The following is a 24,604-nucleotide window of genomic DNA, read 5'->3' on the forward strand; positions in this document are numbered from 1 at the left end:
GAGGGAAGATAACTTGATGAGTCAACAGAGAGAGAGAGACAGACAGACTCTGTGTGTGTGTGTGTGTGTGTGTGTGTGTGTGTGTGTGTGTGTGTGTGTTTGTATGTGTATGTGTGTATTTGTTTGTGTGTGTGTATGTGTGTGTGTTTGTGTGTGTATGTGTGTGTGTTTGTGTGTGTATGTGTGTGTGTGTTTGTGTGTATTTGTTTGTGTGTGTTTGTGTGTGTTTGTGTGTATGTGTGTGTGTATGTGTGTGTGTGTGTGTGTATGTGTGTATGTGTGTGTGTGTGTTTGTGTGTGTGAATGGCCCTGGAGTGTGTGAACGTGAAGGTCAGAGAGGGCCAGTGTCAAGTGTCTTCCTCAGTCTCTCTCTACCTTACTTCTTGAGACGGGGTCTTGAGACTGAACCTGGCGCTCACTGATGCAGCTGGACCAGACAGCCATCGAGCCCCAGGGGTCCTCCTGCCTCTGCATCCCTAGCATTGGATTCCAGGTGTGCACCCTGCACCTCACTTTTTTCATGGGTGCTGGGGATCTGACTGAGGTCCTCATACTCATCCTTTTTCTGTTCATTGTAAAGGTCAGCCCAGCCAAGACAGCTGTGCACAGCCCAGGGAAGCCTGGCAGAGCTGGAAGCACAGCCCAGGATTCCGAAGAACAACAGTGTCTCTAGTCCATTGGTTCTCAACCTGTGGGTCGTGACTCCCTTGTCTAACCTCTATCTTGGAAAACATTTCATTACTATTCATAACAGTAGAAAAATTACAGTTATGAAGTGGCAATGAAAATAATTTGTGGTTGGGGTCAGCACAGCATGAGGAACTGTGTTAAAGGGTGGCAGCCTCAGGAAGGTTGAGAACGGCTGCTCTGGTCCATGCTCCTTTCACCCCTCAGAAGAGCCTGTTTCAGGACTCCAGCCTCCCATCTTCTCCCCTAGTGATATCCGAGTAACAGTATTGACTGAGGTTCCTCCAGCTCCAACTGTGTTTCCCAGCACTGTGCTCTGTGTCACCAGACTTCACAGATGTCCTGTGGGGCAGGACCCTTATTATCTCCATTTTACACTTGAACAAGCGGAGACCCAAAGGCTGAGTAACTTGAAGGTCACACCTATTTTTTTAAAATAGTCAGAGCTGGGAGTTATACAACCACAAGGGCGCCCTGGCCATCCTGTTTCCCAGATTCAGGTGGGATCCAGGCGGCAGGTCTGAATGGAAGGACTCGATAGGATTCTTCGGGTAACTGCTGCTTTAGGATAGTTCTGCCTGATGTGAGGGTCTGTGTGGACAATTTACCACAGAGGAGTCAGAAGCTGCCTGACTTTTCTGGCAAGCATCAACCTCAGAGGGTGTCCTGGCATCTCAGAGATGGGAGTGGACTCACCGGCTGCTGTGTTTCCTCTACTGAAGGGAGACCTTACCTCCCAGGAAATCGAGGCAGCAAGACCATGGTCCAGTCTTGTGTTTTTAATGTGAAATACCCACCATAGCCACACGGGTTTGAAACTTAGGCCCCAGGGAGTGGGACTGTTTGGGAAGGTTGTAGAACATTTAGGGGGTGGAGCCTGGCTGGAGAAAGTGGGTCACTGGGGGAGGGTCTTGAGGCTTTGTAGCCTGACCCCACATCCTGGTGACTTTCTACTCTCTGAGTGTGGATGCAGTGAGACCACCTAGGACATACTGCTGCAGCCATGCCCACTCCCCACTGTGAACCACCCTGCTGTTCCTTCCTTCAGTGGCTTTTTGTTGGGGATTGTGTCACGGCAACAACACAGTAACACACCGGCGGACACCGAGCAAGTGTCTGAGCTTCACCAAAGACAAGGCCTGCAGTTTCCACTGGAATTTCCCAGAGGCAGCTGATTTTTTGAGAAAGGAATGCCCCAAGCTGTTCTTCTCATCCCCACAGCTGCTCTTGATCTCTTTGATGTTTATTTAAAGGTTTACAAATATGTCCAACACAGGTTACCTAAGACCTGCCTCTGAGGATGTCACTATCCCTTTCAAAGTGTCAATGTGGGACCCAGCGGGTGCGGTCCCCCTCCCTGTGCAGTACAGGGGACTGTGCCCGAGGACCGTGCTGGAAGGAGGTGAACATGGTCCAGGCATGGGGTGGATGCACATTCCTGGCCTTCAGCAAAGAACGACCCTTAGGATTTTTGGACTTTATTTTATGTTTTAATGGCTCTTGTCAAAATTCCATGCGGCCTTCATGACTGAAGGGCTGCAAGCAATGGGGGCAAATACTCCAAGAGATAAAAACAGCAGGACTGAGCACCGGGAAGACAGGAACAAGTTGTTGTAGGATATTTGTACACTGTATGAAGATGTATTTGCTGTGACTAGTGTAATAAAAAGCTGAACAGCCGATAGTTAGGCAGGAGGTATAGGCGGGGTTTCCGGGGAGAGAAAGCAAGAGGAGATGACTCTAGGCACAGAGGAGACGCCCAACAGACAGAAGGGAAACAGGAGGTGCCAGATGAGAGAGAGGTAAAAAGCCACGAGGCAAAGCGTAGATTACTATACATGGGTTAATAAATTAACTTATAAGAGCTAATGGGACAAGCCTAAGCTAAGGCCAAGCTTCCCTAATTAATAGAAGTCTCTGTGTCATATTTGGAAGTTTGTTACAAGTGTCCTTGTAGGGGAAGACTCAACAGTTACTGTCCATCTTGATCGATATCCAAATCAGATTGTTTGGAACCATATAACAATTTTTTAGAATATATTCATTCTAAAATGTAATGGCTTCCTTGTGTTATGAAGTTTGAGACCCCAGGAAAAAACCTCTAGACTCAGTTCAGATTATAATTAGCCAAATGTATTAAAACCTCAAGCAGGGCCACAGTCTCTGAGCCAAATCAGAGCCGGACAGCGCAGAAGAAGCAGGACGGGTTCTTAAGGTGGAAACCACGAGAAGTCCTCAGATATCTACAAAAGAAGTTCCAGAAGCCAAAGAGCTCTTCGGCTATACCAAGCTTAGGCAGTCAGGTGACTGCAATGTAGTCCTGGAATTCTGCTCTACTAAGCTGGTCACAGAAGCCCAAATCAGCAATTAGTTATATCACAACAGATGGTCATGGCTGTACATTTCTGGGTGGGGGTCAAAGAGACAGAGTAGCCGGGAACTTGTCTTCTAGGAATCTGAGTCAGAGACAAATGACTATTAGGTACCAAGATGGATGCTTATCCTAAAATGGAGTTTCTTCAGTCATCACATTTCCCACTGGTTCCAGATCATATGGATCAAATCGTTGATTCTTATTGAGCTCCAGGTTGGTACCAAGCTTGTAGAGCTCATATTCTAACCAGTATATGATAAAAAGGGCCTGTGGTAATATCCAGAAGCAACAGAAGGAGAAGATTTTGGTTGGCAAGTAATATATATTTGGGGAAGGACATAGACTAAGACATAAGGGCCTTTCCCCCGGGGTTCTAATTTCAGATGCCGAGCAGGCAGTTTTCATGACCTTTAGGTCAGGAACACATTGTGTAGGAATTTATGGCTGGTCTAAGTGACCAGAGACCAGTTTTTAAAAGATAGTTTAATAAATATTCTCAGGAGCACATTCATGAGACGGCATTGCTATAGTTTAGTAGCCCCTACACTTTGGGCACGCTCACACGTAGCCCCTACACTTTGGGCATGCTCACACGTAGCCCCTACACTTTGGGCATGCTCACACGTAGCCCCTACACTTTGGGCATGCTCACACGTAGCCCCTACACTTTGGGCATGCTCACATGTAGCCCCTACACTTTGGGCATGCTCACATGTACACAGCGTGTACTTAGATCACAGTCACACCTGCCGTACAGGACTTGCCTCTGAACCACACCGCCACCATCTCTGTGGGATCAGCTGGGCCTCCTGGAAGCTCATCATCACAGCTGGGCCTGCAGGTTGCTGACATTTCCTCAGAGGAGGAGGAAGTGTGTGGGGAGGGGTGTCAGTGGACCTCACCTGAGGTTCTAGCCAGCAGTGTGAAATTCTGCCATAATTGCATGTGACTCAGGATTTGGGGGAGGGACTAGAGTATACAGGCCAGGGAAGGCTAGGGAAGGGGCGTCATCTGCGAAGCCATGAGGGAGTCATTGTTTATGCTGGTGCAGACCTTTCAGTATGGCTGCTTTGAGGCCACCCACACTCCTGCCAGGGGCCCTCCACCCAGGCTCTGGGGGTAAGCCCAGCAAACTCCCCAGTTCCCAGGAGTGAGCGTTGGGGGAATTGTATCCCTGTTGGTCATTAGGATCGCAGGAGATGGAGTAGACGTTGTTTATGTCTCCCCCACAGAAGGACTAAAAGCAACGACACCCCTCTATTACACTCTCGGTCCCCCTCCCATTGGCTCCTTCCTCTTCCCAAACAGTCCCCATCTTACGTTCATATCTGAGTTTTTTAAAACCTGTCTTCCACATATGAGAGAAAAGACTTGAATTTCATAACCTGGCTTGTCTCATTTGACATGATCTTCAGTTCCATCCATTTTTCTTCCATGTGATGTAATTTTATTCTTCATGGATGAGCAAAGCTCTATTGTACATATATTCTGTATTTTCTTCATCCATTCATTCCTTGATGGATACCTTGGCTGATTCCAAATCTTGGCCATTATGAACAGTGCTGCAGTGACCATGGCTGTGTCTCTGTGGTATGCTGACATCAGAGTCAAAGGAATATGTATCCAGGAACAATCTAGCTAGGTCACATAATCATTTTGTTCCTCGTTTTTGGAGGAATGTCGATACTTATTTCCATAGTAGGTTGTCATGATTAGCTTTGACTGTCAACTTGACACAGCCTAGAGTTGCCTGAGAAGTTAGTCTTGATTGAGGGATTTCCCAGACCAGTTTGTAGGGCTGTCCTGATTGTCAATCAGTGCAGGAGGGCCCAGCCAACTGTGGACAGCAGCATCACTTGGGCAGGTGGTTCTGAGTTGTATAAGAAATCTAACTGAACCTGTGATTGAGCCAGCAAGCAGCATTCCTCCATAGTTTCTGCTTTAAGGTCCTATTCGAATCCCTGCCCTGACGTCCCTCTGTGATGGACTGTGGCCTGGACTGCGTTTTATCACAGCAGCAGAAAGGAAACTAGAACACAGGCCACATAACTTCAAGGGAAAATCTCAAGGTTGTTGCAATGCCTGACGGGTCTATCAACCTTTCAGTGGAAGAACAAAGCCCAGGACACGGACAGCCCTCAGGAGGGCACCGCTGGTGGCCCAGGGCAGAGCGCCCAGACACAGAGCTGCTCTTTGCAGGTCCCTGGCACAGCCACACTCGTGCTGCAGAGAGATCTGGGACCTGCTGGTGATGACCCAGACTACCTCTGAGACCAAGACATCGCCCCCCTCAGCAGACTCCCTGGATCCTTTCAGCAAACCGTGGGGCCCAGATAGTATCCAGCAGCCCCTCAGCACGGTCATTCTCTGACTGAGTCCATCACACTCAGAGTAAATGCATTCACACTAAAGGCCCAAAGTAGACCAAAAGAGTTGTTTTAAAATGCTGATTTCATACCCCTCCCAAAGGGGCTCTTTTGTTCTGCTTAATTTTACATCAGATTGGTGATAGCAAACTCCAGGGCAGATTCATCAAAGGAAACCGATAATTACTGACTGTACATTTGATTTTGTTCATTGTTTTGTTAACACCTGATTCTGACATATACTCCTTAGGAATGGGCTGGCAACTGGCATAAAAAATATTAGCATAAACTGGATGCTTCCGAATAGAGATTATTACCTGCCAGCTACAGTTAGGTGATCTCAGCAGCCTCCCCACCTGTTCCCAGGTGGGCAGACAGGCCTTGTAGAACAGTACTCAGTTTGTTTCAGCTGGGAGTCCTGGGGGGCAGAAGTGAAGTCAGAGTGTGGGTCCAGGGAAGCATCAAAGGGACACCAAGGAGTAGACAGTTCAAGGTTTAATTGGGGTGGTCCCCTGGGAGATCCAGTAGCCTTTAGAGTGTCAGGACCATGTGTGCCTCAGCTGACTCACTGACACACACAGACCTCAGTAAAATGTAAACCTATAGAAGGAATGTGTGCTGTCACTTTCGGTGATGTTCTTCCTGTCTTCAGGGAAGCTCCTGGCTTGTGATGCTCACGTAAGGAGGAAGCTAGAATCATCTTGTCAGCCACCTGGAGCAGGCAAGGTGGCTTGGGCTTTACTCCTATGAAGTGCTTACATGAGAGTTGAAAGAGAAAAGCTACACAGTTGTGACTGACCAAACTGTAGGTCATGCCCATTGTGGAAGAGAGAAAAGTTCCGACTAGAGACATGTGACCTGAGAGAGGAGGGTGGGACATGCATCGGTGAACTAAGCTAGCCAAGGGAGCCAGGGAGTAAAGGTAACACAGGTGACTGCTGTACCCAGCACACTAGTTCCTAAAGTGCTCATAACTCAGTAAGAAATGTGGCCACGTCAATTTGGGTGATGCTGTGAATATTCTTCAATACACTCCTTTTTTCCCTTTATTGAAAAAAGGTTTCTTTCATACAATATATTCTGATGCAGCTTCCCATTTCTCCCAGTTCCTGCCCAGCTCCCTTCCATCCAGATCCATACCTTCCTGGCTCCCCTTAGAAAATAAACAGGCATCTAAGGAATAGTAATAAAATAAATAAGATAAAGCAAAAACAAACAAATCTGAAAAGGCAAAACAAACAGACAAACAGAAGAAAAAGTGCCCCCCAAAATAGCACAAGAAGTACATAGAGACACACATTTGCACACGCAGGAATCTCATAAAAACACAAAACTAGAAGCCACAACATATATGCAAAGGACCTGCAGAAAAGACAAACAACTCTGACTCAACATTATGAGACAAAGAACCTCTAAAGATGCCGTCGGGTTCATTTTGTGTTGGCCGTCGACAGCTGGGCATGCAGCCAGTCCTTAAGGGTGGCTTGTTTCCCCGGTGAGACTCCCTTGGAAAAAACAAATTTTGTTGCTATCAGCTGGAGATAGCTTCGGGGTTAAGGATGGGATGGATGTCCACTTCTCCTTTCACCTCCAGGACCCCATCCAGTGCAGGCTCTGTGCATGATGCCACAGTCTCCGTGAGTTCACGTGTGCTTTGTTCCTGCTGCGCTCTTACACTCTTTCAACCTCTTCTTCTGCAGGGTTCCCTGAGCCTGGACGGGAGGGAGTCCATGGAGACATCCCACTTAGAGCTGAGTGTTCCAAGGTCTCTCACTTTCTTCATCTTACCTGGCTGTGGGTCCCTGTGTTTGCTCCCATCTGCTGCAGGAAGAGGTTTCTCTGATGATGGCCATACAAGGAATGGACCTGTGAATATAGCAGAATGTTGCTAGGAGTCATGTGATTGCTATGTTCCTTCCCAGAACTGTACTATTGGTTTTCTGCTAGGTCCCTGACCAATCTAGTCTCAGGTTCTTGTGTACCCAAGCAGCGTCAGGGATGGGTTCCATCTCATGCAGTAGGCCTTAAATCCAACCAGATAGGGCTGGTGACTCCCACATGCTCTGTGCCACTATTGCCCCAGAACATCTTGCAGGCAGAGTGCCCTCTTCTTGTTTCCACCCTCCACTCTGTAACTGGACATTTCCTGTCCTGACTGCCTGTTCCCAAATACCTGGCAGCCACTTCCCAAATTACCACACAGAGGCTTATATTAATTATAAATGCTTGGCCAATAGCTCAGGCTTTTTACTAACTAGATCTTACATTTTAAGTTAACCTATATTTCTTATTTACGCTCTGCTATGTGGTGACACCTTTATTAGCATGGCATACTCATCTCCTGATCCCTCTGTGTCTGGCCGGCACCCCCCTAACTCCATCCTTCCTCTTCCCATCATCCTTAGTTTGATTGCCCCACCTATACTTCCTGCCTGGCTACTGGCCAATCAGTGTTTTATTAGCAAATGAGAGTAATACATATTCATAGTGTAGAAAAGGATTGTTCCATAGTACCCCTCAGCAGGCCAAGCAAGTTCTGGACAGTGGACCAATGCAGTTAATAGCTAGTGTCCCTCCTTTATTCTCTCCTCCCCCTAGAAGCCATGTGTTCTGAAGCACTGTAAGCTGGTGGGGAAGGGCCACACGCACGTGGCATCACACAGACGTCAGTGTGTTAGTCACTTTCCTTGACACTGACAGAATGCCTGACAAAAACCACTCAAGGAGGAAGGACTTCCGTAGGCTCACCCTCTAAGACACAATCCATTGTGGCAGGGAAGGCATGGTGGGAGGGCACACCATGGCAGGTGAAGTGTGTTAGTGGTACGCCTCCCCACCGCACACCTTGGTGGAACAGGAAGTCGACACTAGACAGGGAACAGGGCCAGGATCTCAGTGTCTCACTTCCTTCCAGGAGGCCCCGCCTCCTGAAGGTTCTGTAACCTCCCAAAACAGCACCGCCTGCTGGGAACCAAATACTTAAAGGCATGAGTTGCAGAAGATTTTTCTTCCAGATTATAACAAGTAGCAAGAAATATGTTGCTTTTTTTTTTATTTTAAATTTTTTTTTTTTTTTTTAATTTGTGTGTGCTCATAAGTGTAGTGCCTCAGAGGCCCGAAGAGGGCATTGAATCCCCAGGAGCTAGAGTTATAGATGGTTCTGAGCTGCCCAAAATAGGTGCTGGGGTGGAATTCTGGTCTTCTGGGAGAGCATTAAGCACTTTTATTTTTGTGAGACAGGTTTTCACTCAGGCAGCCTTTACTAGCCTGAAACTTGCTGTGTAGACCAGGCCAGCCTGTAACACAGATTGTCTTGCCTCTGCCTCCCAAGTACTGGGATTAAAGGCCACCATGGCAGACTACAATAAGCACTTTTAACTGCTGAGCCATCTCTCCAGGCCCCCAAATACATTTTTTTGGCCAGGCGGTGGTGGCACACACCTTTAAATTCTAGTACTCAGAAGGCAGAGGCAGGTGGATTTCTGTGAGTTTGAGGCCAGCCTGGTCTACAGAGTGGATTCCAGGACAGTTAGGGCTACACAGAGAAACCTTGTCTTGAAAAACAAAAACAAACAAGCAAAAAAAATTAAAATAAGAAAGAAATGCATTTTTAAGTAAGCAATTGTGATCTCTGATTTTGTTTATTATAGCGCAATGCTTTAGAATTTCTGAAATTTGGTACATCTCTGAAAGCACAGTGAGGTTTGCCTGGTGCCATGCTTGGCCCATGACTGACTGTGGGTATTACATAGAGGGCACAGGAACAAGAACAAGGTGGACTTGTGTACACCAGGAAAGGAATCATTCCACTGAGAGATGGATATGTGGACGGTGTCCTGAGAGCCTGTAACCCTGCCAGTGTCAGGCAGAGCTTGTCTGTTCCACCAGGAGCACAGTGCACACTGCAGCCTGACTCTTCCACTGGGAGCACAGTGCACACTGCAGCTTGTCTCTTCCACTGGGGACACAGTGCACACTGCAGCTTGTCTCTTCCACTGGGGACTCAGTGCACACTGCAGCTTGTCTCTTCCACTGGGGACACAGTGCACACTGCAGCTTGTCTCTTCCACTGGGAGTACAGTGCACACTGCAGCTTGTCTCTTCCACTGGGAGTACAGTGCACACTGCAGCTTGTCTCTTCCACTGGGGACACAGTGCACACTGCAGCTTGTCTCTTCCACTGGGGACACAGTGCACACTGCAGCTTGTCTCTTCCACTGGGAGTACAGTGCACACTGCAGCTTGTCTCTTCCACTGGGAGTACAGTGCACACTGCAGCTTGTCTCTTCCACTGGGGACACAGTGCACACTGCAGCTTGTCTCTTCCACTGGGAGCACAGTGCACACTGCAGCTTGTCTCTTCCACTGGGGACACAGTGCACACTGCAGCTTGTCTCTTCCACTGGGGACACAGTGCACACTGCAGCTTGTCTCTTCCACCGGGGACACAGTGCACACTGCAGCTTGTCTCTTCCACTGGGGACACAATGCACACTGCAGCTTGTCTGTTCCACCAGGAGCAGAGTGCACACTGCAGCTTGACTCTTCCACTGGGGACACAGTGCACACTGCAGCTTGTCTCTTCCACTGGGAGCACGGTGCACACTGCAGCTTGTCTCTTCCACTGGGGACACAGTGCACACTGCAGCTTGTCTCTTCCACTGGGGACACAGTGCACACTGAAGCTTGTCTCTTCCACTGGGGACACAGTGCACACTGCAGCTTGTCTCTTCCACTGGGAGCACAGTGCACACTGCAGCCTCCATGGGGATTCCTAGGGGCCAGTGTTCACTTATAAAACCTGTGTAGAATTAGTACTCTGGCACTCACCCCCAAATAGTATGACTCTCAGCTGGCCTTTGGAAATTCAGAGCACTGCTGGACAAAGGCTTGAGCCCCAGATCCATGAGGGAGCACCACAGAGGACAGTCAGGGAGCCTGGAAACAAGTGTGGCTCCCTCTGGAGCCACTCTGGGGATTCTCTCTCATGCTAACTGTTTTCTGAGCTGGTTAGACCAATCTCCCCTTTTCCCACAACACGGGGAAGGTGTCACCACTGTGCCTCTGTCAAGCAGAAAGGTCAAAGGTAACGCAATGGTGTACATGTCAAGTGTCTGCTTTAGGCCTCTCAGCCACTACAGAGCCAGAAAGAGTTGCAGTCAACACTCAGCTAGCTTCCTGCTCATACTGGGCTAAATCTCAAATCAAACAAGGAAAGGGGGTGGGGTGCGGTGGGAAATTCCATCAACCCACTCAGAATATTCTTTGCCAAGAGTAGCAGGAATGGTATCATGAAGGCTAATGTATATTGAGCAAATAGAAACTGGTTTCTCCCATGACAAATTTTAAGATTTCAGGGCCAATGCTTCTGGCTTTCTCTTGTTTTCTCCCTTATGGTTACAATGTGGCTGCTGAGGCTCCAGATGTCATACCTCTGTTTAAGGAAAGAGACACAAGCACAACGATGTTTCCTCTGTGGCTTAAATGGGGTCCCCAATAGGCAACTTTTCCATCTTGCTGGTCTACCTATGTTATAGCTCAAGAGAGGTGGTCCTCGCTCAGCACAGGCTCAAGGGAGAGATGGGGCAGACGCTAGATTGGTCAACAATATAGTCTGCCACATTGTCCTTCCAAATATAACCAACCTGCATCCAGCTATGTTACTGCCAATAAATGAGTGAAAAGCATTCAACATATTTATATATCAGGAAGATGTAAATCAAAACACTGAGATTCTGTCTCTCCCCAGTCAGAATGGCCTCTGTGTTATTAAGTGATGTCCGCTACTTCCTCATCGCTGTGAAAGGAACCAGGGCCATTTTGGCTCACAGTCCTTCGTGGTGGAAGTTTGTACATAACAGGGCCTTGAGGAGGCGGTCACACTGCATCTGCAGTAAAGAAGCAGGGAGAGAGGAATGCTGGTGCCCAGCTGGCTTTCTCCTTTTTCATTCGGATCATGGCATAGCGCTATCCACATACGGGTGCATTTCTCCTTTGTAGGTAAATTTCCCAACACACCGTCACAGTCATCCAGACCATTATCTCCGAGGTTGATTCTACATCCCAACAAGTTGGCAGTTAAGATAAACCATTACTGAGAAAACAGTGTCAAATGTTGGGGAGGGTACAGGGTGGGGTGGGGTGAGGAGGAAATGTATGTCCTGAAGGTGAGAACGTCATAGTTGGTAGGGCCACTATGGAAATCAGTGCATGGTGGGGGAGTGGAGAGGAAAGGGGAGAGAGAACTGCCATGTGGGCTAATTTAGACTACTCCTGGGTATATACCCAAAGGATTCTAAGTCAACGTGCCACAGAGATCCTGGCATGCCTATGTTTGTTACACTGTTCACAAAAGCCAAGATACATACTCAATCTAGATGTTCATCAAGGATGAGTGGATAGAGAAAATGTGATTTATAGACACAATGGAGGTTTACTCAGCCACAGAGAACAAAATGATGTTGTTTGTAGGAAATTGTATGGGACTTGTGATCATTCACGTTAAGTGAAATAAGCTGGAATCAGAAAGACAAATATCACATTTTCTGCCATATGTAGAATCTAGATTAAATTGTGTTTGTGTGTGTGTGTGTGTGTGTGAAATGGATGGGGTTGGGGCTCATTGAGAAGAGGAAGACCTGCAGGAGAAGGCAGAGGACAAGAGAGTAATAGGAAAATATATTTTAATTGGTTTGGATTTATTTGTTCTATGTGTACAGGTGTTTGGGCTGCATATATGTATGTACAGCAATACATGCAGTGCCTTCAGAGGCCAGCGGAGGGCATCATCAGATCCCCTGGAACTGGAGTTACAGATGGTTGTGTGCCACCATGTAGGTGCTGGGAATTGAACTCAAGTACTCTGGAAGAGCAGCTAGTGCTTTTAACTGATGAGCCGCCTCTCCAGCCCAGGAAAATACATATGAAGATGTCATTGTGAGACATTATTCTGTATGAGTAACATATACTTCAGTTTGAAAAAACAGCAAAGGGCGACTTTATTATTTCAGCTGCCGTGTCTGTGTGTTAGGTCTGGACGGTGCGGCCTTCATCTTCACTTTATGCCCCTGGTGCCGCACATCCACACATGACTGAGTGGCCACTGCACCTGGAATCTCGCCTGCATGTCAACTCCCAGGCTTTTGTCACTCAGGGTTTGAACTATCGCTGCTTCTCCCCAGCCTGCAGTCTTTCCCGTCCTGTGTCCAGGTTGCTCATTGTTTCTCTGTTTCCCCTGCTTGGAAAGCTATTGCTCCTCTTTATGAAGCACCTTCCTAATCCCCAACGCAAGTTTTATTTAAGCCACGCAGACAGGGTGTGCTTTATGCACAGAGCACACTCGTGCTAAATCTAGGTAATCGTGCACATCTCCATCCAGCTGGACACAGACACAAGGAGCAATATCTTTAAGAAAAAAAATCACACTCGCTAGTGTTTTTTTAAAGTGCACTTATTTATTTGGTGTGCGTGTGAGCGTGGGTGGGTGGGTGGGTGGCTGGCATCTGTGGGTGTCGAGCAAATACCATGGAGCACATGTGGAGGTCAGGGGACAACTTGAGAGAGGTGGTTTTCTCCTTCTACCAGCTGAGTCCTGGGGATCAAACTGGGGTCATTGGGCTTGGAGGTAAGTGCCCGCAGTCCCTGTATTTACTGGTGATTTTCTGTGGTAGACACGGTGTTGCCTATTACATGCATCATTCCATTCCATTGCTGCAGCCACCCTGTGAGGCAGAGGCTTCCTCACCTGGAAGAGGAGAGGACACAGGTTCCAAGAGGCAGCAACTTACCCAAGTTCTCACAGCTAGAAAATGAGCAAGGGTGAACCTAAGCTGTCTGCACCAGGCCTTCACACTGGCCACGATCTGCTGGTGGAAAACCTCATCCTTGGTTCTCACCACACAAAGCTGTGAAGTGGGGGGAGCACATCTATCTAAGTCATAAAGTTCGAGGCTATGGGTAGGAATGGGGAGGCTGGGAGATTGCCAGGACTCAGCGGGAGCACAGGCTGGAGAAGAAGTAAAGGCGGACCTGTCTTGTGACCCAGTCTCAACATTATACATGGAGCACGCCGAGTGGAGGAGGCAAGGGTAGCCCCACTCTCCTTGGGCCTAGAGAGCCTCAGCTTGAAGGTCTAAGCTGGGTTTCATCGAACCTTCTAAGATGTACAGGAAAAGCCAGGTCTTGCTGTTCCCGGCCTGCCCAGAATCCCACAGCAGGCCAGGCTGCACCAACCAGTCATACCCTCTACATGTCTGGGCATGCTGACCGCACTGAGAACACGGATTGGCCATATGTGTTGACTGTGGTCTTAAGCTCTCTAAGAGCAGGCTCTGAGATAAAGGCTGGCCCAGCGTGCCTATGATTAATGGAAGAAGTGCTGCCAAGGAGACCTGGGAGGAAACACAAGAAGACAGACAGGGAAGCTAGGAAGCCCGGGAAGGGTGTGTCACCTGGGAAGTGGCTTCAGTCTCCACCCACAGGAGCCTCTGGAGTGTGACTGACACCTCAGAGTTGTCTGGACCTGAGTCCAGGGAGCCCAAGGTTTGTGTCATCTCCTCCCCCACATGACTGACTAAGAACCAGTCCTATGTAGATGGCACATACATTCCCAAGCACTGCTGGACATCTGGACAAGTGTCCAAAATAGATTCCAGCAGACGGGGAAACAAAGTGTAAATAAGGAATAAGGGTGCTGGTCCTGCGAGATGGACACCAAAGTCAGGGAGTGGTCATACAATGGTGTTGGTACTCTAAGCCCTGGTCCAACTTGTGCCCCAAGTTCAAACCTTCCCTCAGCAGTCCTGATAAAATGTTGAAGAATGGGGCCCCAGAGTTCTCCTGGGAACGTTTATGGATCCTTTCAGTCGGTACACACACCAGCGGATGAGAGGTGGGGCCTGTAAGGTCAGCATTCCTGAGCTCTCATCCATCCGTCTAATGCTCCCAAAAGTAACTCAAGGGCCAGGGAGAGGGCTTTCAGGGAGAGGTGCTTGCTGCCAAGCCTGCCAACCTGCCAGCCCACGTGGCAGGAAGGAGAACCTATCCCCACGACTTGTCCTCTGACCTCCACAGATAAATAAATGAAAACTGAGATTTGAAAAGGAAGCCGCTAGACTATTAACAACACGTGAGGTAAAAATCAGATTCCTGTTCTTCAGGGAAGGAACGAACCGCACTTTGTAAGAGCCGCTGGGTTGGTAGCGTATTTGCCTAGCATGCCTGAGGCCTGCCTTTCACTCCCTGCACCAGATGCAGTGGTGCAGCCTGTGGTCCCAGCACTGGGGCTAGAGCCCCCAGCTCCTCCTAGATCAGAAGTTCAAGTCCTCCTTAGCTCCACATCAATGAGACTGCGCTACACATCAAGTTCAAGGCCAGCCTGGGCTAAATGAGACTGTACCTCAAAAGGAACTGTAAGGATATCGAAAGTCGACAGAAGCAAACTTCGCCCAGGTTCTGTCTGTGCTTTTTGACACCTGCACCTAGTCACGGGTAAGGCTTGCTGCCCCTTTGAGGTGCCTGTCATGAGGTTCATCATGGAGTGACTCAAGAGAAGAGGACTGTTAACAATAAATTAGATGAAAAATTCTCTAACAGTTTCATTGAGAGCCAAGTGTGGTGACACGTGCCTTTAACACTTGGGAGGCAGAGGCAGGAGCATCTCTGTGAGTTCCAAGCCACATAAAAAGTCCCAGGTCAGCTGTAGCTACATAGAGATACCCTGCCTCAAAAATAAATAAATAAAAATAAATAAATAAATAAATACAAACAAAAACAAAACACAACTTCACTGAGGCAGTTCATTTACTCTGTGGTTCTCCTTTTAGAGCCTGCAGCTCAGTGGATGTCTATTCACCATGTTGTTTTTAGTGTGGAACCTTCCTGTCCTGCCAAACAGAAATCCCTCGTCAGCAGGCCTTCCTCATTTCCCCACAGTCTGGCTTCTAAACAAACACTAGATAAGGATGGGAGCCTTCCTTCTTATTCCTCTTACAAGAGCCTTCCAGAAAGTCTTCTGCAAAGCCTGCTGTGATCCACGCACTGGGAGCATCTCTGCCTTTCTGACTGCCAGGCTTCAGTAATAACCACGTGATGTAGAAAGGGAAGGGAAAGGTTGATGATTCAGTCTTGGGTGCAGGCCTAGGGGAATTCCACAGTCACGTTAAGCACCTGAGGCAAGACTGTGGCTTTATTTCCTTTCAGGATACCAGGGAATAATGCCAGGTGTCTTCCTGCTGAGGGCCACATCCCCACAGTCAAGGTGGAAAAATGGGGCATTCTTTACACAGGAGTTGACAGGGCTGTGGAGTTCTGAGTGAGCTCCGTCAGAGCTACGGGGGAAGGACTGAGCTGGGGAGGCGCTTCTCTTGCCCATGTGAGGATGTGAGATCAATACCCTGAACTCAGGCCAAAGTGGGCCAGCATGGCAGCTTGTGCTTGCAAGCCTAGCTCGGGAAAGGTGGAGACAGACAGATGCCTGGGGCTCCATGTCCAGAAAGCTTAGCCTCCTTGGTGCTCCAGGCCAGTGAGAGGCCCTGTCTCAATAAACAAGGTGGACAGTTCCTGAGGACCATCCCCTGAAGCGGACCTCTGATCTACACATGCATGTACATATACACACACATGCGTGTTCTCTCTCTCTCCCTCGCTCTCTCTAGAAGAAGAGAGTACAAGAGGCACTCTGCATTCTGGAAATCCTTTAGAGATGAATTGACAATAGTACTGGGAGATCTTTATTCTTTCAACTGAAGCAGAGAGGCCAGAAAACCTTATCCACGAAACTCAAGGCAATTAAGTCAATCAAGTGTAATCACCCTGTGCACAGCTCCATTGTGTAAGAGGCTTGGCTAGCCTGTGGTCTTACCGAGTTGGATACATTCAATAAACAAGCATCGGAGCACCTATGTCTCCTGGAGCATAAGAACAAGGCATTTCCTGACCATGGCACCAGCCATATTAGGAGGCTCTGTGATGGCATTGTCTCATGCTTCATCTTCAAATAGACTCCCATCTTTTTCACCCATAAGCAAGAAAAGCCCTCTGTGTGCTCATTAGCAGCCAGGCAAGCCGGGTCCCTCTGATGTGCCTCCCTCCCTCACTTGGCAGGCTCACTTCCTGGAGATCTGTCACCGCCACCTTTATTATAATGGCTGACTTACGTCCCGCAGCCTGGGACACTGGGGAGAAGTATTCTGATGAGCGGGTGGGCGGTGACGATATAAGTTTCCCCAGAGACCAGAAACTTGTAGAGGGATTGGGGCTGGGCATTTTGCCGCCGGGTTTTCCTTTCCTGGTTCCAGATTACGGAAGGGAAGGGTGATTTTTGGCTCATAGGCGCAGATGGGGAGGCACGCCGCAGGAGCGCGAGGCGGCCGGTCACATGACACCCAGTCAGGAAGCAGAGAGATGCTCGGCTCACTTCCTCTGTCTTCTTACTCAGCACCCCAGTCCATGGAATAGTGTTGTCCACATTTCGGGGTGGGTCTTCGTACCTCAATTAATGCAATCTAGAAACTCCCTCACAGGCCTGCTCAGAGGCTTAAGTCTGGATCCCGTCAGGTTGGCAGAATCAGCCATCACAATTTGCTCCCAGTTAAGGTGAGCAGAGATAGACACACGGAGTGTCAGAGTGTCTGCGTACTGTTCAGGACAATGCAGATGGAGCGTCAAGCATCTGTGAGAGTGAGAACTTGGGTTGCCTCCCTTGGCTCACATTCAAGGGTAAGACAGCTAACCAGATCCACAGAATGAGGAGGCTTTGCTCACTTGTTCTGAGAGAAGATTCTGCCTCTTTGGAGAAGGCCAAAGACCATCAAGTGTCCTTTGCTAAAGAATGATTCTCTCAGGTATGATCTGGATGAGATCACAGCAGACTGGGCTTGGGGTAGCATAAACAAGTACGGAGTGCCTGAGAAACGTTCGTAGACGGTGTGGTGGTTTGAAAGAAAATGGCCCCCAAAGGGAGTGGCACTATTAGGAGGTGTGGCCTTGATGGAGGAGGTGCGGCCTTGATGGAGAAGGTGTGGCCTTGATGGAGGAGGTGTGGCCTTGATGGAGGAGGTGTGGCCTTGATGGAGGAGGCGTGGCCTTATTGGAGGAAGTATGTCACTGTGGGAGTGGGCTTTGAGGTTTCCTATGCTCAAGCTACTGCCAGTGAGACAGTTCACTTCCTGTTGCCTTCTAATCAAGATGTAGCTAACACCATGTCTGCTTGCACACTGCCATGCTCCCGCCATGAGGATAATGGACTGAACTGTAAGTGCGCCACCCCAATTCTATGTTTTCCTTATAAGAGTTGCCATGGTCATGGTGTATCTTCACAGCAACGGAAACCCTACCTAAGACTGGTCACACAGATAGCTAGCAATCAATATTTCAAAGTTGGTTAGTCTAGTTTGGTGAAAACAATTAAGTTTAATCAAGTTCATGGGTATTTTACAACAGCTAAGAAGTAAGTGAAAGCCACGCCTTCCTTCCTTTCTCCCTCTTTCCCTCCCTCTTCTTCTCTGCCCTTCTCTTTTTCTGAGTGAACACTTATTAAGACAAAATGGATCTAAAATATAAACAGCAGTGTGATGAGCCATAGAAATCAGATTTTTGAGAACTATTAAATTAGGAGCCCTCTCAATGTGTTTTGTTTTTAGCTTGAAATAAAAAAAGAACACTGCTATTTTAGGAATGATAATGTCCAAAGACCCAGGGAAAGAGCATACAGCATTGCTCTGCTCAGAACAAAATAGAGAGAACTAGGGGCTATATGAACCTGAGAAAGTCAAATGATTCCTAGAGGCTACTGTAGGTAGACATGCTGTGGAAATGTCTCTGCCACAAGGGAAGCAGAGGATGAGTATGGAGGAAAGCCAAAAGACTCACAGTCATTTGCAAGAAGAAACAGGAAGTAGGTTTAGGTGGCCAGTCATAACATCAGACACAATTAATCCAAGGATAATTTTCATAATGGTGGGGAGTTCTGGAAGAGATAGGCTAGACTCCTATAGCAAATGGGTGTTTGAGAACCTCTCATAAGCTAAATTTCTAATAAAGATAAAAAATTTTAAGTACACATGGTATTCTAAAACACTGAGCTCAGTGTTGCAGAGCTTAGACGTGAAACTGAGGGAGACAGTGTGGGGTGCGTTTCAGAATTTTGCAAGTAAGAAAACAGTGGCACTCACCCACCAGGTCCCTCCCCACCCCTGGTTGGTGGCACTTGTAGGGAATTAACTCTCAGGCACTCTGTCTGCCCGTCTCCCTCACCCACACACAAGCCAAGCCTGCTTCTTGATGTCAGAAGAAAGCTCTGGGCAGTCACGCCCAGTTATAGGAGAGTGTGATTGTCTAGGGAGTGGATGGGACATAGCAGTGTCTTTCACATACCCTCCCTTGATGGAACTATCAGAAACTAGACACTCAGGTATTGCTAATGGAAATGGAAACTGTTACAACACCTGAGTTAACTGTGAGTACCTAGTATGACCATTTGACAGCCTCATTCAGAGTCTTCTCTACTGAGGTCTGTGGTTTCTGTTGCATGTAACGGAATCTGGGGCCTTGTACATGTTAAACATGTGTTCTGTCACCAAGCTGCATCCCCAGTCCTATATAGAAACTTCTGGAAAATTCTCCACATACTTGGATAGATAGATAGGTAGGCAGGTAGGTGGGTATGTGGAGAGATGATAGATGGGTAGAAGGATGGATGATAGACAGATAGGTCTTCTTTAGGAACATGACTTAGACCTCACCAACCAGGCTAGGCTGGCTGTGAGCCCCACAGATCTCCCCAGAGTCCCCTCTCTTCAACACTGGGATTAGGAGTGTGTTTACCAAGCCTGCCTGTTATGTGGGCTGTAGGGATTGAACCCAGGTCCTCATGCTTGTGTGGCAAGCACTTTACCAACTGAGTTATCTTTCCAGCTACCAAAGGCAAACAGACTTCTTTTTAAAATGTGCATGTCTGTTGGTTTGTGCACGTAAGTGTTGTACCCACAGAGGCCAGAAGAGGGCACTGGATATCCTGGAGCTTGAGTTACAGGCACTTGTGAGCCTCCTGCGACAGGTGTTAAGCACTAAACTCTAGACCTCAGAAAGAACTGCAAATGCTTTTAACCATCGCACCACCTCTCCAGCCTCCAAAGGCAACCATTCTTAAATGAGATATTTTAGAATCTTTTGTCGTTAAAAGACATCCTTTGTCCTCATTGCTCACTTTTTTAAAAAAACAGTAGTAAGGATGAAAAAGACACAGGATATTTACAGATGCACACAAAGTTAAATATATCAAAAAAAATTGGTGATGCAAGAGACTGTGCATTGTTTACATTGGGTGTATAGTGTATATTCTGGTTACACTGGAAAGCATGAGTGGAACTCTATATCAACAGAGGTGCTTTTGGATCTGCCAGTAGAAAGGATAAGGTGGGAGTTTCTAAAAGGCTCACAAAGTTCATCAATGACAATAAATCAAGCTACAAGTTACACAGGTTGTGATGGGTAAAAGTTGGTTTAACAGATTATGTAAATGACTTCAGAGTTCTAGACCAATTCGTGAGTGGAGCAAACAGAAGCCAAAACATGCACACAAGCAGCTGGGAAACGGAGCGACAAGATACAACAGTTGTAGTTATGGTTTTAATCTTAAAATGAGGTAAGCTTCATTCACATTCAGTCTAAGTATTGACAGCAGTAAATTGAGGCAGTTCAAATAAATATATATCCGAGGGTTACATATATAAGATTATTAAGCACACTGTAGAATTAAAAATATTTAGAAATTTTAATCACGCTCAGGAGAAAGCTGCAGTGTGGTGTGACTGTCACAGCCAAGCCAACGCTTGACCCATCCGAGTAGCTCTGTTTGCTTTTCCCATGTCACAACCACCCGGAAACAAATCCACTTAGAGTAACCATCATTTTAGAAACATTGTTTCAAACCTGTGCAGAGTCCCCTCTGGGACTACAGCTCTGAGAAACACCTCCGAAGAGGAAGGGGTGCTGGAGCTGGGTTTGGATGGTTGTAAAGGGGGTGAGTAACAAGCACTGACCGGTCCGCTCCAGTTTCTCAAGGAACTCGGAGTGGAAGGAGAAATGTTTACCGTGGGCAGTTCCTCTCCACAACAGAAATGAAAGCGCTTTGTGTTCCCTGCACACATTTCACAATCAGACCACTTCCATGATTCCAGAGCCTCATCCTGGACTGGCGTAGGCTAGAAATCCCAGGGAAATCCCAGCAGTCGTGGGCACTTTCATACCTGTCAACTTTTCTTTTATCTCCAAAGAATTGGCCATTTCCCTCTCCTTTAAAAAGAGAAAACCACCATGGTCTTTGTTGTTTGTTTTTGTTTTTGTTTTTTGTTTTCTCTCTCCCATTCTCTAATATAAATTATAGATTTGTAAATTTGAAATATTTGAGTAGTCTACTTCTGAGTAGACTGGAACAGAGATTGTGAAAAAAAAAGGCTTTGATTAAAACAAAGGAAAGAATGGGGTGTGTGTCTGACGACTGCATGGTAAACACTCAACACCCCGTGTAGGAGGCAGGGCGGCTCAGACCGGGCACCACAACCAAGACAGACTTTAAAGAAATAATGTACTAATGCAGTGCCCCTTATGTGTGCAAAATTTCTGCATCAGTGTACTAAAGTATTAAAATGTATGGATTCTATAAGAAACCAACTTATTCCACTGAAGGCTTATAGTTCATGGTAAAAGTCAGCCAAGAGAGTAAAACTTAATGAACAAAAACCTTCAAAATTTGACCTTGATTTTGTGTGTTGCTTTCTAACAAACAGAATTAAGATTGCCATGCGAACTGTAGCATTAGTGGGAGAAAACTAATAAATGACTATATCTTTAAGTAAATTTTTTTAGCCAAGTAGTTAAAAAAAAAAATCACTGTTATGCCCCTCTGTGTCTCCATGCCCAAACTTATTTTTTTGCTGAATGATATAAAACAGAAAGCTAACACTTGCTTATGGCATCATGACCTTCTCTAGGTCCCCGCTGGTGCTACCCGGATATGAAGTGCTTCTGGAATATGCTCCTTGTCTAGCCAGCAACAGCTTTTCCTGAAACACTCACCTTGATGGCAGGTGAGGGTCACATCAGTGGAGAGGGGCACCCTGTTACCATGTCTCCTCTAAGGCAGGTGAGTGTCACGGTCTTTAAAAAGTGTTCCTTCAGATAAAGAACTACTTAATGCTTATTTTCCTCTCAGCTACACATAATTTTTGTTGTTAAACTAATGGAGCTCTTAAATATGACAGTTTGTCTTTAATTAAAAAAAAAAAACTATGGCTGGTCCATATGTTTTCTAATCGAGACAGCATAAAACCTCCATATGTTTAAACATGCCATACTCTGGACTGTGGTACACACACACACACACACACACACACACACACACACACACACACACACGTACACACACACACACAAACACACCACAGAACACTATATTCACTGTAACTAAACCACTGGGTGGAGTTGGGGAGGATTTTTTCTTTTTTTAAAATAATAGCCACCTTTGTCAAGCAAGATATTTTTGCTCTGCATTTTGTTGTAGTGGTGGGGATGGCCGTTGTATTTAGACTTTATATGGCCTGGGTTACCCAGCTCACAACAGAAACACCTGCACCAAATTAATTTGTTGTAGCACATTAATTATCTCATAGCTTCTATTTAGGCTGCAGCTGTTGCTATTATGTTAATAATAATTTTTATCACCACTGTATACAACAGGTTATGGAGAGAGTAGAAATCTCTCTTTTTGGGGGGGCTCCCCCTTTTCGTCTCTATTTTTCAATGTCAGAAGGGAAGCCTGGGAGGAAATCAGGCAAATTAAGCCCCCAAAGCGCACTGTAATTTTCTATTTCTGAACGGATTTGTAAGAGAATGGCTGAGTGAAGTTAGCAGAGCATCACCCCCACACAAAGATGGCGCGTGCAGAATTTGTGAAAGCGGAAAGGAAGAGGAAGGACAAGCCAGAGAGGGTCGGCACACTGCGGCTGGGTGGTGAGTGTTTGCAGCGGGGCGGGGAAGATGCTGCAGTTTCATGAAATAATAAGGTGGGGGAAGAAAAGCAATACAAAGAATGGGTTTCCCATTGTTTGTAAAATATAAACACAGATGAATTCTGTCTTTGGTTGGTTCATGCTTTTCATTCAGCACAGCAGGGATGTTCTTAAGAAGTTGCCCTCTGCGAAATTTCACTAAATGGGAACCGTGGACCCTGCATGATGGGATTATAATCACACCAGCCACTCCTTTTACATAATTTTTTTGTTTAAGATCCAGTAAGACCCCCTGTTTTTAATATATATAAAGCAATCGACATGTATATGTCGATAAACTGAGGGTTCGCGTCACCCCCCCATAGCTTGGTGCAAGCTGAACAAACACCAGTGTGCTAGCCCTTCTGTAGATCTCAACGGATTCAAAAACAATATGAAATTTTTTAGCTGACAAGAACATGTCTGCTGCCTGCGGTCCCTGCAATAGCTCACCATGTTGCCTACTAACCGAAAGATCAAAAATTATCGATTTCATGGCGCTGCGTGCTCTGGAGAAGAAAAGCCACTTTAAAATTTGCATTGTTTAAGACATCCTTTAAAGGAAAGACTCGCCCCCACCCCACCCCAAACACTTGGGGATGTGAAAATGGCTTGTTTTCATCTCCTTCATGATTTGCTATAATTCTATTATTTTTAGCAGCTGGAGTCCAGAAATGATTTTTTTCGACGAATTTAGGATTTTGCCGCAGTGTACATCTGCAGTCCCAGAATCCTCCGGTAAGTTAATCCCTCTTTCGATGGGAAACGCCTTTAACCTTCTTGTGAATGAATACCTGCAACCATTTTGAAATTTTTAATAGAGGGACTGTGTGTGTGAGTGTATGTGTGTGTGTATTTTTGCACGCGCGTGGGCAATGGGGGGTAGGTGTGTCAAAGCATGCTTTCTTAGTATCGTAACGGTATCTGTTAGTTCTGAGAAATGCTAAGAAACATATACCTCCATATCCTTTGCCTGTCACGACGAGTATCCATTGCTTCCTCATCACACTGTCTAAGGTAGCTGTGAAAACACTTCTTTAGAGCGGTAAACCAAGGAAGGCCCGGAGAACACGCAACTTCAAGCGTGAAGGATGGTGCCAGCGTAACTAAAGGACCAGGCCACGCCACCTCCATGGCCATCACCTCCTGCCACCTTCGCGATCTCTCCTCCGCCCTGCAGTTGTACACGCGCTGCGAGCTTTCCACGGTGGCTCTGTGCGGAATCTGCCCAGTGGGTTACTAGACGGCTTCTGTGTGGGAGAATAAGTGACAGATAGACTGACAAGAGGTATTTACAACTGCTTAGCCTGTTCATCTGGAAATTAACAAAACGATGACACACCCCGACACGATGTTTTACAAATCAAGTCTGGGTCCATAAATAGCCCACTTGACAAATGTAGAGGGAAAAGCCGAGTGTGATGTTTTTGCCTGGTGATTCCTCGGTATCATAAAGAAATTGTTTTTAACAGGTCTTCTGAGAGAATCAGTATTGGCTGTTTCTGAATGCATGGAATGTTGCTTGGTGCTACATTTCTGCTGGGGAAGGAGTCTTCCTTCGGTGGGGGGGGGGGATTGGGATGGAATCCAACGTGGACCACACCCTGATTTCAGTTTGTTTTCCCATCATTTCTGCCTATTGTCAAGTAGAGTTGACTCACAATTACAGTTTTACTTTAAATGAAGGCATTAATCAAAAGAAGCAATCATCGGCTGTTCTCAGAGGGAGGCTCATTGTTTTAGGTGTGCAGTAAATGTTTAAATAATGGATTTGATAGAGCTAACTATCCAAAATGCAGAAGGACCAATGCTGGCTTATTAATATTTCTGCCCAAAGTGCAAATACAAACTGTGTGTGTGTGTGTGTGTGTGTGTGTGTGTGTGTGTGTGTGTGTGTGTTTTAGTGAGTGTGCTCTAGGCTCATGATCTGTTTAGCCAAAGCTTGATCTGCCCGTGGCCGGTCGCAGGACAATCTATCCTGAGTCTGTGTTAAACCAGCCGGAGACAGGTATTTGTCTGCCCCCATTTCTTGAAATGAATTACTTGATGTGAAACCCATTGGGTTGACTCTTGGGAGAAAGGGTGTAAGAGAGAAACCAAGCATTTTTGTGAAATGTGTTATCTAGGGT

At 46.8% G+C, this 24,604-nt stretch overlaps 1 long non-coding RNA gene across 2 annotated transcripts; it reads left to right on the forward strand.

Annotated features, from left to right (window-relative positions):
* The first annotated feature begins 22,327 nt into the window (after nt 1–22,327).
* LOC143274380 (uncharacterized) lies at nt 22,328–23,606 on the forward strand. Of its 2 annotated transcripts, none has more exons than XR_013053020.1 (3): nt 22,328–22,437; nt 23,134–23,213; nt 23,493–23,606. It is a non-coding gene; the product is annotated as an uncharacterized LOC143274380 (long non-coding RNA). The 2 variants fall into 2 exon arrangements; XR_013053021.1 differs by having other exon boundaries at nt 23,497–23,603.
* The last annotated feature ends 998 nt before the right edge of the window (nt 23,607–24,604 follow it).

The sequence above is a fragment of the Peromyscus maniculatus genome, chromosome 7 (assembly GCF_049852395.1).
Source record: "Peromyscus maniculatus bairdii isolate BWxNUB_F1_BW_parent chromosome 7, HU_Pman_BW_mat_3.1, whole genome shotgun sequence".
NCBI lineage: Eukaryota > Metazoa > Chordata > Mammalia > Rodentia > Cricetidae > Peromyscus > Peromyscus maniculatus.